The sequence below is a fragment of the Schistocerca serialis genome, chromosome 7 (genome assembly GCF_023864345.2).
Source record: "Schistocerca serialis cubense isolate TAMUIC-IGC-003099 chromosome 7, iqSchSeri2.2, whole genome shotgun sequence".
In the NCBI taxonomy this organism is placed as follows: domain Eukaryota; kingdom Metazoa; phylum Arthropoda; class Insecta; order Orthoptera; family Acrididae; genus Schistocerca; species Schistocerca serialis.
In genome coordinates this window covers 419,564,671-419,581,733 of record NC_064644.1, presented here as the reverse complement: position 1 = coordinate 419,581,733, position 17,063 = coordinate 419,564,671, and the positions used below count along the sequence as shown (strand labels likewise).

At 39.1% G+C, this 17,063-nt stretch overlaps 1 long non-coding RNA gene across 1 annotated transcript; it reads left to right on the top strand.

The window, feature by feature from the left end:
• The first annotated feature begins 434 nt into the window (after positions 1–434).
• LOC126412704 (uncharacterized) lies at positions 435–9,869 on the top strand. The gene is made up of 3 exons (XR_007575331.1): positions 435–591; positions 4,034–4,149; positions 9,763–9,869. It is a non-coding gene; the product is annotated as an uncharacterized LOC126412704 (long non-coding RNA).
• The last annotated feature ends 7,194 nt before the right edge of the window (positions 9,870–17,063 follow it).

The window sequence follows — 17,063 nt, the reverse complement described above, 5'->3', positions numbered from 1 at the left end:
TTATAATTCCAGGTCCAAAGAAGTTAGTATTAGACATTTAATTTTTTCTTCCTTTTGCCTGTGACCACGTACATGCACGAGTTCAAAATCTGAAGGTGAAAACTGCCACCGCATTTGGTACAATTACGTAAGATGTAGATTAATATCGTGAATGTAATGAGCCTGCCAGGAGAGCCGTGTTTAGTTTCCGCTCGCTGCCTGTATGTTGTTGGTAAACAGTAGTACACTGCAGCAGCGTAAGTGGGCGGCAGTTTGTACAGGCCCGTTATCGGCGCCGTGTGAGTAAACAGGGAGCCGGCGGGCCGTGTCGCGGCTACGTGGCCGCGAATCAGCCACACAGCTGCAGGCCACGCGCGGTCGCGGAGTGTGACGTAGCGCTGCACCGGGTAGGGTAGCGGCGCGCGTGCGCACTGGCCGCGGGCCGGCCGGCCCGGCTGCGCACGGCACCACAGCAAGTGCGCCGCCTACATAAGGGGCGCAGGGGCCCACCACCGGCATCTCGTCCCAGGACGCCGCTGACCACTTGCCGCAACCGCTGAAGCCGCCTACTTCTACCAAACATGCCTGACCCGTGCTGCGGAACTGGAGGCAGTAAGTACTCGCTTATCAGATTCATTCACGCCAATTCTGCTCCTACTCAGCCCTGTTGTTTCTGTCATCATATTCATCCCATTTCCACTCCATTTGCCAGGTATGGTTTACGAGATTACTCAGTTTGTGTCTGTCCGTGTGCCATTCTTGTCTGAGGACGGTATCGCAGCTTACAGCTCTTATTCCTTCACTTGGTCAAGCCACTTCTTTCTTGGTTTTCCTACCGGCCTTCTTTCTGCCAGTCCCATCTGTCTGTAGACACTGTTTTGCTATCCCTGCCACTTCCGTTCGTCTGGCATGGCCAAACCAACTCTAAAAGGACCTTGTTACTGTTTCTTTGAAGGATGTGTACAGTTCAGGTACTTTCCTTAGTTTTTTCATTTTTTACCCAATCCACCCAAGTCTTCCGGACTCTAACTTGTAAGAACATCATTTCCCCTACCTACAGTTTTTTGTCAACTTTCTTGGTTGTTGTGCTGCTTTCTAAGCCAATTATGTCGGTATAGTATGAAGGGTAGTCTGTATTGACCTTTAGATGACTTGTTCGTTCCAGAGTACATGCTTCTGTAATTTACAAAAACTCATTCAACGAACTTTTACCCACTTCTATACGTCCGTCAGATTTCATACTGCCACAGAGATACAGCATTTTTAAAGTGATCAATATATCGAGTGCTCTGATGCTGACCATCTCTTCCTGTTTTGTGGTATTGTCTGATATTTACTACACGCACACTGACGATAATACGTATGTTATACAGATTTATCTAATCCATTTAGATAGCGGATTATTTATACTGAGACTGCGACCCGCTGTTATTTAATGTTAAAAAAAGTTTTTTGCCCATCGCCCAGCTTTCGAACCATTGCAGGCTCATAAGAGGGTTGTGTTTTACATAGGTACACGGTGCAGCGTGGTTCTGAGTTCGCGTACGTAATACACAACCACCATGGCATATCACGTTGGAACCTTTTACTAATATCCCCACCTACATGTTCAAAGTTCGGTTCTAGCTGCACATTACTTCAAATAACGGGTATTTTGCAGTATTTTAGTTATATAAGTGAACAGAAACCACCCAACATTTTTACTTATCTTTTGCATCGTAAGTCTCCACGTTATAGGCGTTTCATTACAGTTCCGGATTCATCTTTTTTTTACGCTGTAAGCGGGACTGGTTACATGGTTAAATTGTGAATTACCTTATTCCACTTTCATCTGACGCATTAGTTTCTTTACTTTCAGTTACAATTTATTACTTTTGGGGACAGTACTAAACATGATGCAGACTCAGACTAACATTAGAAGTGATTGTCCAATGTTTACTATAACCCCTTATGAAATCAGATGTTTGTTAGCAAATATTGTAGCTGATGATAGGGTGAAAGCCATTTGTTTTTCTGTATTTGTAAACTGTACATCAATCCGTTATATAAAATGTGTTAAAAAGTATTCCATATTTTGAGAGGAGTTATTATGTACGAAAAGGAAAAATAGGCTGGCCGGTGTGGCAGAGCGGTTCTAGGCCTTTCAGTGTAGAACCGCGCGACCGCAGATTCGAATCCCGCCTCGGGCATGGATGTGTGTGATCTCCTTAGGTTGGTTAGGTTTAAGTAGTTCTAAGTTCTAGGGGACTGATGGCGTTAGATGTTAAGTCTCATAGTGCTCAGAGCCGTTTTTGAAGGCAATATCCAGTAAACATGGGCTCTAAAATGCATTCCCCAAAGAGCAATGAGAACTTCAGCGTTGCTACTGTTAAACACAATTCTGTTTCTATTAGCAAAGACATACAGAACGCAATAAACACAGAAGTGAATAAATGAAAACACGTTATTGTTCTACTTTGAAACAGTAGAACTTCTAGTGAACCTGCTTGCTATTGCATACGGGCAGCACTTGCAAACCATCGCTAAAGGAATGCTCGATATGGTAATTCATAGCAGGGCAAGCTTCTGCCCGACGTCTTAGGAAATCATGTACACTCTGAAAAACACCAGGTTGGCCATGGTTACTCAGTCATTCACTGATGAGGCGTTTCTGTAGTGTTGTACATCATTAATGGGGCTTGTATAAACCGAAGGTTTCAAGCGTCCCCACAACCAAAAATCCAAGGGATTAAGATCGGGAAACCGAGATGGTTAACGACTGGACCTTCCCGACCAAACCGTTGCCCATTAAAGGGTCTGTGTGAGGCGTTCTCGCTCATTTCGGAGAAAATGAGCTGGTGCTCCATGATACACGAACAACACGTCCACCCGTTTATGGAATAGTACTTCCTCCATCAGGACAGACATGTCATTTGATGGCAACTGAAGATACGTTTCACCAGTTAACCTGTTTGGTACAATGTAAGGTCCTATTAGTCTAGCAAAGAAGTTTTTCGTAGTAGCGGAGATGAACTCGTAGCTCTTTAAATAACCTATACATTTTAGTACCTATGCTAGTGGAATTTTTTGATTTTCTTTTGTGCATATTACCACCTCTCAAAATATGGGGGAAAACTAAAAATAACACGGCGTCTCTTCTTCGACATTTTGACAATACTAATTATTTCTTAAAATGTAATTTTTAAGCTATTTTTTATGATTTACAGTTGAATTAATCACTGGATTAAAGAAGTTTTCCCGTTTTTGAAAATTTTAGTTAACTTCAAAACAAACAAGATGTTCCATCAGAATATCAGGATTCTCAAAGTGATCCGTAGAGGAAAGTTTGGGAACCCCTGATATATGATGTCCCTCCTAAAAGTCGACACGCACATTTTCCCTGGTTTTTCGGCAGAAGTCTCGAAATTATTTGTTGCAGTGTGTTGCTGGAATCAGCGCAAACAATTAATGCTCATCACGTGTATCATGCGACGGAAAAGCGTAGATTTTTCACATTACAAAGAAAATGGTTTTTAAAACGGATTTTTACGTGCCTATTCGAGCGATCCCAAATTAAAGTACGGTATTTTGTTTTATTTATATGTATGAAAAGGAGCAGTTAAGCACACATATCGCTGAAACGAATATGGCGCTTGAATAATTTGGAAGCGTTCTATCGAATGGGAACATAAAAATTCGCTTTAAAAATTCTTTTGTTTGTAACGGGAAACAAACCAACGCTTCCCCGTCGACACCGGATGTCGCAGGATGAGCACGATTTGTTTGGGCTGACTCCAGCTGCACGATGGAAAAACGAAATTTCAAATATCTGCCGAAATAGCAGAAAAATGAGCATGTCGACTGTTTGGAGGAACACCCCCTTATACCCACTACGTAAATCACGTAAAGTTCGGAAATTATGCGGTTTCCTTTCGCTTCTAAAAGCAACAGTAAAGAAATTGGGGAGTTTAATATTCTTGCCCAGCGAAGCGCTTACGAAGTGAACACATTACCGCCGTGTGTAGCGGACCTTGCCACGTGCTACCAGTACAGCAGGTGTTGTTTGGTGTTGCAGCTTGCCAGGGAGCCGGCTGTAAGTGCGGTGCTTCTTGCACGTGCACTAACTGCGCGTGTGGCACCAAGGGCTCCTCCACAACCTCCAAGTGAGCTAGTCACGGTCGCTCAACCAAGGTAAGCATACTGTTCCGCGCCTGGCTGCAGGGTGTCCATTAAGAAAGAGTGAGATGCAAAGAAAATTCACTGTAACCGTAGCAAATAAATATGTAATTAACATCGCAGTTAGCTAAATAGCTGTGCAGCTTAATGTAAAATACATAAAAAATTGTATAGTGTCTCACCGTAGGCAGAACACAGTATAGGAATATATTTTCTCATGCGAAGAACGCATCCGTGCGATACACAAGTATCGCTTGTGGCTTTTCGCAGAGCAACACTTTAGAACAGTGAAATTACAAAATTTTGAAAGATGCACAGAAGTTTGTTTTTTATTTCAATGGATAGTGTACTAGCTGACGAAAACGGGTGCATTAGGAATGTGGCTACGAGACGGGTGACGTCTTCTTCACAGGATAGCTTACACTGTTCTAAGAGCATTTTCTTGAATGCACTACGAGAAAACTGAAACTGTGAGTGACGTTTAGAGGGTAGAGCAACGTAAATGTATTAAATCATTTCACGTCTTCAGTGCACTGATACTTCTGAAATTCGATCACCGATGACCTTGATGTCGACGTGACGTTAAACTCCAATCTTCCTTCCTTTTTTTCTGAAGAAATAATATCGACCAAATTATCCATTTTGTATACAAGGTATCGGTAACTGCTGTATCAGTTAACGCTGATATGCAACTACTGAAATGTGTTTTTTTGCCAATTCACGTTTCGGATTATTCAGCTGAAACACCGACAATGGTACCATTTTCTGGTCCGTCTTTTGCTTTTAACGTGCATGTGATGTCCGCATTTACTTTTCACTAGAACTTTGCCCTTGAACTGAAGCTTTAAATAAAAAATGAAATAAACCCAGAACTCATAACCGGCGGACAATGACGCCCAAGCAAGGTGGAAGTGAGCGACGGAAAGAACTGTTATCTTGCTCCCCACCTCATCCCTAGCATTCATTCTTCTCAGCTGCCTTCCTGTAAAGTAAATTTGCGAAGATTAAACCGAACTCAAATCTGTAAGCAAGTGGGAAATGGCAGCCAATACGGAACACAACTGAATGGGAGACCTGATATTTTGGCCTTAATTGCTTACACACAGGCTCCCTCAATTAATAAATTCTAAGTGCTGGAAAAAGGCCTCTTCACTGCTATAATACGTAAAACTGTTTTCTAGCGCTTTTAATGCTCGAGCCTTCTACCTGTATAATGAAGCAATTCTCTTTCATGTGTAAAGAACTACATGCCTTAACGTCATTCTAGATCTGCCTAGCACGGAGCACAGACACAGGACTTCTATAATACAAACGAAACTTTTCTCATAAAAATATGCTGGTAATAAGGTACACCTCCTTCCTGTGTGAACATTTCTTTCAAATTTTTATTGACCCATAGCAACACATGTGCGGCCATCCACATAACAGAAGGCAGTCATACAAGCGATGCACGTAATAAAACGAATTAATATAACGACAGAAAAGTATTCCTTTGTTTTTTATTCAAACCTGTAACTCGTGTAATTGTCATTGATTTGATAAAACACATGCTGATGATGTACAAAAAGTTAAAACAAATTAAATAGTTCACAGAGAGTATATAAAATTCCTTAATTTATATCTGTTACGCCAAGTTATATCTTCTCGTTTCCGTTAGTGTGGAGGAAGTTCTTTATAAACTTAACTCTCTTCACCCAAGGAAATCGAATTCAGTTTAATACACAGACAAAAATGCTGAACGTTTTGCTTCCAAAGTTCGTCGAAAACGTTACATGGTACGCTTTATATACGAATACAGTGAATTGAGGCACTACGAAACCTTTTATGCACTGACCCTTAATCTTCCACAGTATGTTAGAGCATTTTACAATGTGTTAATAAAGAGACAAGATGAAAATAAAGAAGCTCTGTTTGATGTATTCTGCATAAATAAGAGTTACAAATTACAGTAGTTCAAAAGAAAAACGCCTTTTGCATGCTGCACATAACGTTTTTCGATTTTTTATTTATCTCGTGCAGCCAGACGCGTTTCACCGTAGTTAAAAGGCATCTTCAGTGGGTTTCATATCAGTATCTAAGTCATTATTTTTAAGCCAAAGAGCTTACTCGCATTGACAAAGTGTTTGAAAGTTGCAGTTTTTCTTTTGGTCACTAATTTTGGAAACAGTGGCAGATTTTGATGCCGTTTGCCACGTGAGAGAAAGCGTGTGGCTTAAAAATAAAGCATTAGACGCTGATCTGACACCCACTGAATATACCTTGTAACTACAGTAAGCTGAAACGCCTCTGGGTACTCAAGATAAACAAAAAAACATAACGTGCAGCATTTTCTTTTGAACTATTGTAATTTATATACAGCTGCTGCCAAAATGGCCGCACGGGAAACTTTTTAAGACTAAGAAAATTTGTGGCGCTTGTTTTCCTGTTTTATATGGAGGGTGTAACATAAAACACTCAGAGAAGTGTAAAATTCAGAACGCTGCTTAGAAAGCTTTCTAAGATTCTGATAGCAATTCGATTCTGTTTAGAATATTAATATGTATCTCGCAACGATAAAGGACTGTAGACGAATAGGGTAACATAGAATCTAATACTATTTCGAACGAACAGAAGACTTGTTTAAAGTCATATCAGGTGTTGTCCTCTCGTTTCCGAAATCTATTATGTTTCCCTTATTTACATCACCAAGGACGCAAACACACGACTTAAGCTGCTCAAGTAAAGATTATTTTCTAAGAATTAAGACAGCAAAACTGCGAACACTATAGTAGCCACACTCTCACTAATAATAGGTTTACACAACTTTTCTGTTGCACTGTACGTATTATAATAGTGAGGGGACGCGACTTAAATGGTACAACTTTACAACGCGTCTTGGCAGAAGAGCGTATACTTGTCATAAACAATTACGTCACCATCCTCCAATCTGTCTAATGGAGCTAGTTACCGAGCGAGGAGGGAGGCACTACGCAGTGGCAATTGAGGCAGCGGCGACAGCAGATAAGAGGGAGTAATTGACGGATGTCAGTCGGTGTCGCCGGCTGCTGCTGATGCGCGCCGAGGTCACATGTGTTAACACGGCCAGTCCAGAACCGCCTGCTCAGTTAAAGTGTAGCTACACACGTGCCGTGCTAAACAAACAGAAACCCAGAGGGCTCAGCGATGCCGCGTGTTTGCTTACCTCGTCTTATCGGAAAGTAGCAACCCGGCTTCTCTTATCAGAATGTTGTCACGAGAAATGATGGAAACTTACGCGTTTGCACTTTCAATATAATAATCACCAAGCACAGTAAGCAATTTCCTTATACTCGTACTATACCTGCTTTCCAAATTGTAACGCTATCCGACTGAAACTACTGAAACGTTTCATTTGTTATAACTGACATTTAATGTAAAAGTGTGTGTAAGTACAAGGTGTTGCGAAGTTATATAAAGGCGTCGTAACTTCCGGTTCATCTATAAAATAAGTGATATCAAACTCAAATTCAAATAGATTTACACAAACACACTCAATAGCTCGTTTAAAGATCAGTATCTCAAGACTAAAATATTACGTATGTCGAGCCAATATCCTAAAAAGGGAACAAGAGTTATCTTCTGAATTAGTCTCATATCGCTAAAGTCTATTTGCGGTAGGATTTGTTAACATATCTGTGCTCGAACATTATGAGCCATCTCGAAGAAACCGATTTATTAACAAACATCCAACAAGCATTCAAAATTATCGTTCTTGTGAGCAGAACTAGCTCTTTATTCTCACGAAGGAATGAGTGGAATCGACAGGGATGTCAAATTGATTCCATATTTTCAGAATACAGAAGGCTTTAGACACCGTTCCTCACAAGCGACTTCTAATCAAATTGTGTTCCTGTGGAGTATCCTCTCAATTACGCGGCTGGATACTTGGTTTCCTGTCAGAAAGATCAGTCCGTAGTAACTGACAGAAAGTCGTCGAGTAAAACAGAAGTAATATCAGGCGTTCCTCAAGGAAGTCTTATAGGCCCTCTGCTGTTTCTGATCTATGTAAACGATTTAAGAAACAACTTACATTGTTTGCATATGATGCTGCCGTTTACTGTCTTATAAAGCCATCAGATTATCAAAACAAATTGCAAAATGATTTAGACAAGATGTAAGTAGGGTGCAAAAGTTTCAATTGACTCTAAATAATGAAAAGTGTGAAGTCATTCACGCGAGCACCGAAATGAATCTGCTAAATTTCGGGTACATGATAAATCACACGTATCTAAAGGCTGTAAATTCAACTAAATACTTAGGGATTACAATTACCAATAACTTAAATTGGAACGATCACATAGATGTCTGTAAAGCAAACCAGAGACTGATTTGTTTGCAGAACACTGAGAAAATGTAGCAGGTGTACTAAAGAGGTTACCTAGACTATGCTTGTACATCCTTTTCTCGAATATTGCTGTGCGGTGTGGGATCCGCATCAGATAGGAGGGCATCAAAAAAGTTCAGTGAAGGGCAGCTCGTTTTGTACTGTAGCGAAATAGGGGGGAGAGCGCCACAGATACGATACGTGAATTGGGGTGGCGATCATTAAAACAAAGGCTCTTTTCGTTGAGACAGGATCTTCTAGTGAAATATCAGTTACCAACTTTCTCCTTACAGTGAAAAAATATTTCGTTGGCGCCCACTATCATAATAAAATAAGATAAATCAGAGCTCGCACAGAAAGATTGAAGTATTCGTTTTTTCCCGCGCACTGTTCTAGAGTAGAACGGTAGAGAAATATAAAATTAAGCCTCTGCCAGGCAATTTAATTGTGAATTGCAGAGTAGTCATGTTGATGTAGAATTTCAGTTTAGGTTTAAGGGTTCAAGTGTCGATGGTACCCACTTAGAAGCTTCCCAATCTTTTTGCCTTCGTGTCAAATAAGTATGCGTACTTAGGAATAGACAAGTATTCTGTTTGTTGACGTACCTGTTACTGAAGTGTTGGACGTCGTGATCGCCTAATTTGTAGGCTATTACCGCAAAAGAATTTTTAAAAATAATTCTATATCTGTAATTGAAAATGTTAGTACCATCAAAAAACCGCAACTTATGTGCCGTGCCTTACGAAAAGGCACCAGAAGTTCAGGCGCGCGAGGCCTAGTCGGAATGTGCGTATATAGAAAGCATCGATACACACAGTGTGGCAAGGTAACAACTGAAAGCTTACGTCAGACCGGCAGTCATACGAAATTTATTTGTTAACTACCACAATTGGTATATAATGCAGATTACAAACATCCTGAGAACCACAAAGAAATCTTAAGAACTCAAGCTTTCGATGTAGCATATCCTGCTCGTATGAACTCCCTGAGCAATAGCAGTTAACGAATTATACGATTCAGACAAAGTTATCCTATCAATGTAGCTCTCACTCCAAGATATCGACAGTTAAATGACAAACTGTTTGAAACGTAGCAGTAGTGGTCCATTTGTGAAACCAGCCAAGTTTATTGACTGTAAGACAGGTTGCCTGAATAAAAAAATAACTCATTTAATTTACATTGCTAAATAAATGGAAAAAATATTAGTTTTCAGTTTTAAGAGAGAACAAATTAGCTGCATGTCTGTAGAAAGTGTTTGACTAATGAGACAATTCTCTTCTTTGCAGGAGTGAAGACCCTGTTCTTCGACCTTCACCACACATCATCCCTTGTGTATTAACATATTAGCATAGCATGTGATCACCAAAAATAAAGTATTTAATGTTTAAACATAGTCTCTGTATAATTTCTTATGATTTCCCACTCACCCTTACTTTCCTATTTATTTCATACACAGCAAGTGAAACGCGTTTTAAGCATACCAACGTAATTTTTTTTATAAAAAAGGGTGGTAGCTTCTCTAAGACGCACTAGTTCAAATCTCAAGATTAACGTTATTAGCATCATGTATTCTCCAAAAAAATTGTTTACTGAGTTCTGTGCGTCTGTTAATGTACAACCTTAATTTTAAGAGCAAAAGCCCAAACAATAACAGTGTAATAGTTTCAGTGTCCCACATTTATATCTGCATATATAAGTAATACATCTAATGTTCACTGTATTCCGAAGGTTAGTAACTGAAAATGTGCGATAGGTATGTAGAAAATTGGCATAGTTAATGAACATCTAGCAATATGTGGCGGCGAAGGCACTGATGCTGAATCCGCGTTGTTGAATTGTCTTACAAATGAAAATGGATATCAGAGTTTATGGAAGGTCGCTTACAGGAATCATCACAAATTTAAATACAACGAATATAAAAGACATCAATCCATAAATAATTTTGGATCAAATGCTTCAATTGTTTACGATGAATATGGCGACTCAATATTTATTTACAAAAGCCAACCAATTCCAACTGCTTTTTCCGAGGTGAATGTCACATTTATGAAAATGTAAATACATGAACAGGAAAATCAAGCTTTTAGTAAAGTTCTGGGGGACTTCATCAGCAATTCAGTCCATACTTCAACACCGTATTTTATTAATAAACGATAAGAGTCTGTAATCTCCACCTAAACTCAACTGCCTTAGTGTGCTGGCCATACTTATAGCCGTCATGATATAGTCAGATAAGATGCAAAGTGTAATTGGAGCTCAAAACAGAATTCTTGGGTCTGGACGCAAATGAATCTGTTGAATTGGATGCTCTAGATTTCTGGAGACTAACAAAATGTCTTCTTTCAGAACTACTGCACAAAAAAAATAGTTTACAGTTCTACTGTACAATTCGAAAATTCTCAGACTTATCGGAATATTCATTCTGCTACGTTTTAACTTACTCGTACCGTTCTTGTGCGAAATAATGCCACGAGATACTCTAGGAATCCGCAAATCACATACCATGACAGCGGAACCTTTATGTACATGCAATATTTAAAATCAAATGTCGAAACAAAGCAGACATAGCTGAAATTGTTTATTCAGACGTAGTATTCCTGATGGTAAAAATTACGAATGAACTATGGAAATACATCTTAAGCAGAAACTGGTTTTAACATGTTCCAGGGCAATGTAAGTCAAGACACATTTTTAGATGCTTGGTTATTGAAATGAAGCATTACTTTCTAACATTTATGTTGCCGGTCAGTGTCATGGACACGTATTGTAAATGTACAACAGGGCAACAAATGTTGAGATTTCAGGAGGATAATCTACTCTTCTGTGTACTACATGTAGCCTGTTTTAATAATCAGATAACGTCTACAAACTGCGATGACACTGTGCAACAGTGAAAAATGTAAGTTGCATGAAACTGCTTAATTCCTATGAGTTCATTTGTGCCAATGATGAATATCACAAACAAAACTGAAACTTAGCTCTGGTTTTTACTTTGCGAAGGTTTCCATCCGTAAAGGAAAATAGCACATATTTACTGCTAATGTATATATAACATTGGACAACAAATTTTCACTTTCACAATATTACACAAACTTCGAGTTGTACCTTAATGTGTTTCAGGTGAGCTAAATCCGAACTAGTGAACGGTTTCCTTCCATCACGTCATGATTTGTTGCAAAACAAAAATTAGTATAACACTCAATACACAAATGCAGTGGTTTTAAGTCAAACTTCTTTCATGATGTTTTAGGAAAATCGTAATCCAGTCATTGTTAGAAATTACTAAATCCTGCAGTATTGTTAATAGCTATGGCAAGTATGTCACAGTACGTACACTGAGGTTTTATAAACAACTTATTCGTCATAAAACACAAATTAGGAAAGGAAGGATGTAAAAGAACATTCCTTAATATAACCTCGTTTTTTTTCCACGTCAATATGCTTCCGATTGGCCTCCTTTTATGAACACGTCTTGGTGTGGTCGTCTTCATCATCTTACAGTAGTTGCCGAGCAGTGTGATGCTTCACCTGCCTTGGTATCTTGTTTCAAATTCCTCGAGATCTTGGTGGAATCTGTCCTCATATTCTTCACTGTAGTCTCCAATATTCTTGGAAAAGTAGTTCAAGTGAGAATTTAGCATGTATATCATGAGACTCATGCTACATCCAGGTTCCTTGAATGCATTCAACATTTTGTTGAATATGGAGAGGAGTTAAGAGGATCACATATGCTTCAATATAACTCTTCTTCTAAATGTTTTTAGAACCAACATTCCGTTGTCTTCGTGGCCATTCTTAGTTAATCCAATGCTGTGCCTTTGCTCGACTGTTCCTCCTGCAAATAAAACTCGGATATTTTGTATAACCTAGCTGTCGATCCAACAAGAGTGAAATAATTTTGAAATCTCCACACACTTGTCAGTAATGTTCTTCAACAGTAGTTCCAGATTTTCATAAGACTTTTTGTGAATCATTCAGTAACGAACTGGAAGGGAAGCACATACATTCCCATTGTGAAGGAGGAAAATGTTTTTTTAATGATATATGATGGTTTATAGACAAGACTAGCATGTATTCTTGGTTTTCAAATGTGCTGATATTATCCATTGAAACTAAACTCGCCTTGTGTGTGTTTTGTCGTGTGGTAACATTTTGGTAGATAGCTGTGGCAGATTCCTTGTGTGCTCTCGAGTCCGTTGAAAGTCGCTCTGATTATGTGCAGGTTCGTTCGCCAATATCACCAGCGTCTCTGCAACTCCACGTTGACATAGTTTAGCTGAAATTTTATATTGTACTTAGAATGACTAGAAAGGGTAATATTTACTTTCGAGCCTCACCCAATTATTTATCAGAGATGAGCGCTCGTTTATTTTTTCCTTCAATACAACTTTTAGTCTTATCATCGAGTTTTAATACGTAATATTTACAATAATAAGTTCCTTTTGTCTTTAGCGGTGCAAGGACAAAATCGGAGGCATTAACATTACATTCAACAACAGAGATAATAAAAATCACAGATAATACAATAATAATGTTCGGTTTTCTTATGCAATGAGTAACGTCTTTGGCTCCTACAAACAGCACATCATCGGACACAGTTATTTCGTAATAGGTAGTGCCATTCTAAGCGTCGCTTGCTGTTTGTTGTTACAAATACTACTTTATTTTCTCCAGAACAATACGGCGCAAATTCTAGTTTCGTTTTCCGTACAAACTGTTGAAGTCTGTGCAGTGAACTATTTTTTTCATGAACCATGGAACCCCATGCAGATTCCTTCGAGAGCTCAATATTACGAACTAGATCATTCAGTGTCTCTAGTCAAAGGTCTGGGGATGCCTGAAGCATCATCTGGTTCGTAGTCACTACTGCAGATTTCTGATACTGATGTAGAAGCAGAAAAATCGGTCTTTTTCAGACAGAGACATCTGGGCCATGAGAGGTAGGCAAAATAGCAGACGGAATGTTTTGATATGTTATTTTGTGCCTGTTTCTAGCGTTACACAATGCCAGGTCGCAGGAGCAAAAATAAGTCTGTTCCACGGTTAGTTTGTACTTGCCATATCATTGGCACCCCAGAGAGTAATGGTTTTCTTGTTGCGTTTATCCTTTGTCAAAGTTGTTCGGTACACGTCCTCCTTGCATGCTTTATGTGGAGTCCACGATTTTTCCCGGTCGCCACGCTGTACGCCAAAATGTGTACAATACGCTTTCTTTAAAAATGTAGTTATCTTCTGTCGCTGCTTCGTAGGAATAAACTGTTTGCACACAAGACACAAAACGCCAGTAATTTTTTTGCGCCCCTTTGCCACATTTTGATTTAACTGCTGGGGCTCACTACCATAAAGCTGTAGAACGTTGTCAAATCTAAGGCAAAAGAACACACAAAATTAGACATAAAAGTAAACAATTTTGAAAATATTGTAAAACAAGGATTTTCAGAAAATTGCACATAACTGAAGTTTGTAAGCTGTGACTTCTGAGGATAAGTGATGTGGAATTTTTTGAGTTAAGATCTGGATCCTGTCGGTAAGTTACACTACAAACGTACAGACATTCCATGCAACGAAATCATCTTTTCCCAGTGTAAATGTTACATATAAGAATGAAATGATATAACAAAAACGTTATTCAAATCTCAGGTCTTAGGGTTTCTCAATACCTTGCTCCCGTTAGCACTATGGTTCGTATTGAAGTGATTTTAATTTAACGCATTAAAAATTTTGTGGAGAAAATGATTCACGAAGGCGAGGCAGGTAAGTAGTTGAGGAAAAAATTCCCGCGATTGAGAGATCAAAAGCCAAAGCAGGTATCCTCGTTGGCCCACAGACTCGAGAGGTTTACAGAAACAAGCAGTTTGGTTAAATTTTGTATGAAGTCTGTCTGGTAAAGTTTTTAAAACGTCTCGATTTCTTAGCAAATGTAAGAGCAGCAAATTATAAGGAGTTTGTGGGGGAACAGCTGTCGTGTTATATAAAAATTTTGCTTCTAACATGTATCTGAAATATACCTCCATTATGCCCACCTCGCTTTCTTCTTTGAAAATTATAGAGCAGTTTCTGACGTAGGCTTGCACGGCGTGCGATTTCATCAGGATACTGCAGTCTTGAATTACATCCTACGGTGTATAACAAAGACGCTCGGTTACGTAACTGCATGGGATAATATAATTCAGAAGCGCGCCGCTGGGCCGAAGAGCTGTGAGATAGGTGCTTGAATTCATTCATATCCAGGGAAGTGGACTCCAGCTATTTTGGCAACCTACTGCTAGGGACGGTCCAGACGTAGCTTATAAGCGATGAGCCAAGCGGAAACACGCAGCCGATTTACAGTTCGATAAAAAAAATTCTTCAAGATGTCTGTTGGGAACATTGATGGTGGTAAAAGAGTTTCAAGTACCGAATATTGTGTTTTCTAGCAGTACCAACCAATTTTTCTGTTCATTATAAATTAATCTATTGATTTGTATAATAATGTCTAGTAGAAACAGTAAAAAATACGGAAAATTGTTGACTTTCTTTTGGTTTAAATTAGTTATTTTGTGAGATGGTGTTACTAAATTTTATCAGTACAAGTGTTTCAAATTATTTGAGCGATTCTTCATCTCAGGGATTCACAATTATTTACAAATTTCCTATACTATACAGTTCAGGGGTACATTGCTACTTAAATAAGTATATACAGTGTGGCGCAAAAGTCACTGGACACTGAGCACTGATTTAAACAAAAGGCTGAATTTATGTTTCATTACATATACAAACAATACTTACAATTATTTTTAATGTTCAAACTGTTTCCGTCTTCATTAACACATATTTGAAGTCGTTTTGCAACACTGATACATACTGTATGGCATAGTGTGGTATCACTGACCAAATCATGAAATGCGTCGTGTATGTATGTAGTCCTTTACTTCAGCAATGGTCTGAGGATTTTGAGAATAAACGGAGTGCTTGACGACATCGCATAGGAAAACATCCATCGGTGTAATGTCCGGTGAACGTGATCCATGTCAATATCTGCCCTTCAAACAATCAATTTTCTTTGGAAAGTTTCATTTAAATAATCGCGGACGGCAGTGAAAGTTCTAAGCACATATCATAAGTCCTGCTACCACGTAATTCTGAAGCATATACAAATAGTTAGCTCCTGTCACTGTTCCTCCAAGCACGCCAAATGATGATATGGCCTCCAAGACACTCACATCATGTTGTCTTAATGGTTGTTCTAGCAAAAGATTTTGATTGACAGTATACCAGTAAGTGGAGTTGTGTCTGTTAACTTGTCCGCTTAACTTCTATTTGGCCTCATCAGGCCACACAATTTTATGAAAAGGTTAGGATCATGTTTCTGTTGGTCAAGCATCGCTTCACAAAACTGAAGACGTCGATCTAGAGCATCTTCACGTAACGCATGTCGTAAACGTGGAATGTAAACTTTAAAATCCTGTTTGTGTAACATTCTTTGCACTGACCTTCGTGATAAATCTAGCTCAGTTGCTAATCGTCTGGTTGATTTTTGCGCACTTTGGGTCACAGCTAAACATACCCGAAATTCATTTTCTTCAGTTGTGACTGTTGTTGGGCGGCCAAATCTTGGTGCATCCATAACAAATCCAATGAATGTGACTCCATCCCCTTCAGTTGTGACTGTTGTTGGGCGGCCAAATCTTGGTGCATCCATAACAAATCCAATGAATGTGACTCCATCTTCTGGCTGGAGTGTGGGACTACGGCTGGCCAATATCCAATAAAACAATACCAATCGCCGTTATTTGGGTTTTATTTTTATTTTTATGCTAGCAGACCCATAATCACTGACATCGATTTGCTGTAGGATTTTGGAACGTATAATGTATACGAATATTATGAGTTACCTCGAAGAAAACGATTTATTAACAAATATCCAACATGGATCCAGAAAATATTTTCCTTATGAATCACAACTAGCTTTTTATCCACACGAAGCAGTATGTGCAATGGATAGGAGATGTCAAATTGATGGCTTATTTTTGGGTTACACTAAGGCTTTTGACACCGTTCCTCACAAGAGACTTTTAATCAAGTTGTATGCCTGCCGAGAATCGTCTCAGTTGCGCGAAAGAATTCGTGATTTCCTTACAGGATCACAGTTCGTAGTAATTGATGAAAAGTCATCGAGTAAAACAGAGGTAATATCTGGCGTTTTCCAAGGGAACAGATCTCCTGATCTGTATAAACGATTTAGGAGACAACTTGAGTACCCCCCATTGAATTGTTTGGAGCTGACGCTGTCATTTACCGTCTAGTACAGTCATCATATGATCAAAGCCAACTGCAAAGTTATTAAGAGCTGTATGGTGCGAAGAGTGGCAATTGACTCTAAATAATGAAAAGTGCGAAGAACATCCATATGAGTACTGCCAAATTCCGGCTACACGGTAAATCATCCTGATCTTAAGGCTGTAAACTGAACAAAATACTCAGAGATTACAATTACGAATAATTTAAATTGGGACGATCACGTAGATAGTGTTGTGAGGAAAACAAACCGAAGACTGTGTGCGATTTATTGGCAGAACACATAAAAAGTGCAACAGGTCTACAAAAG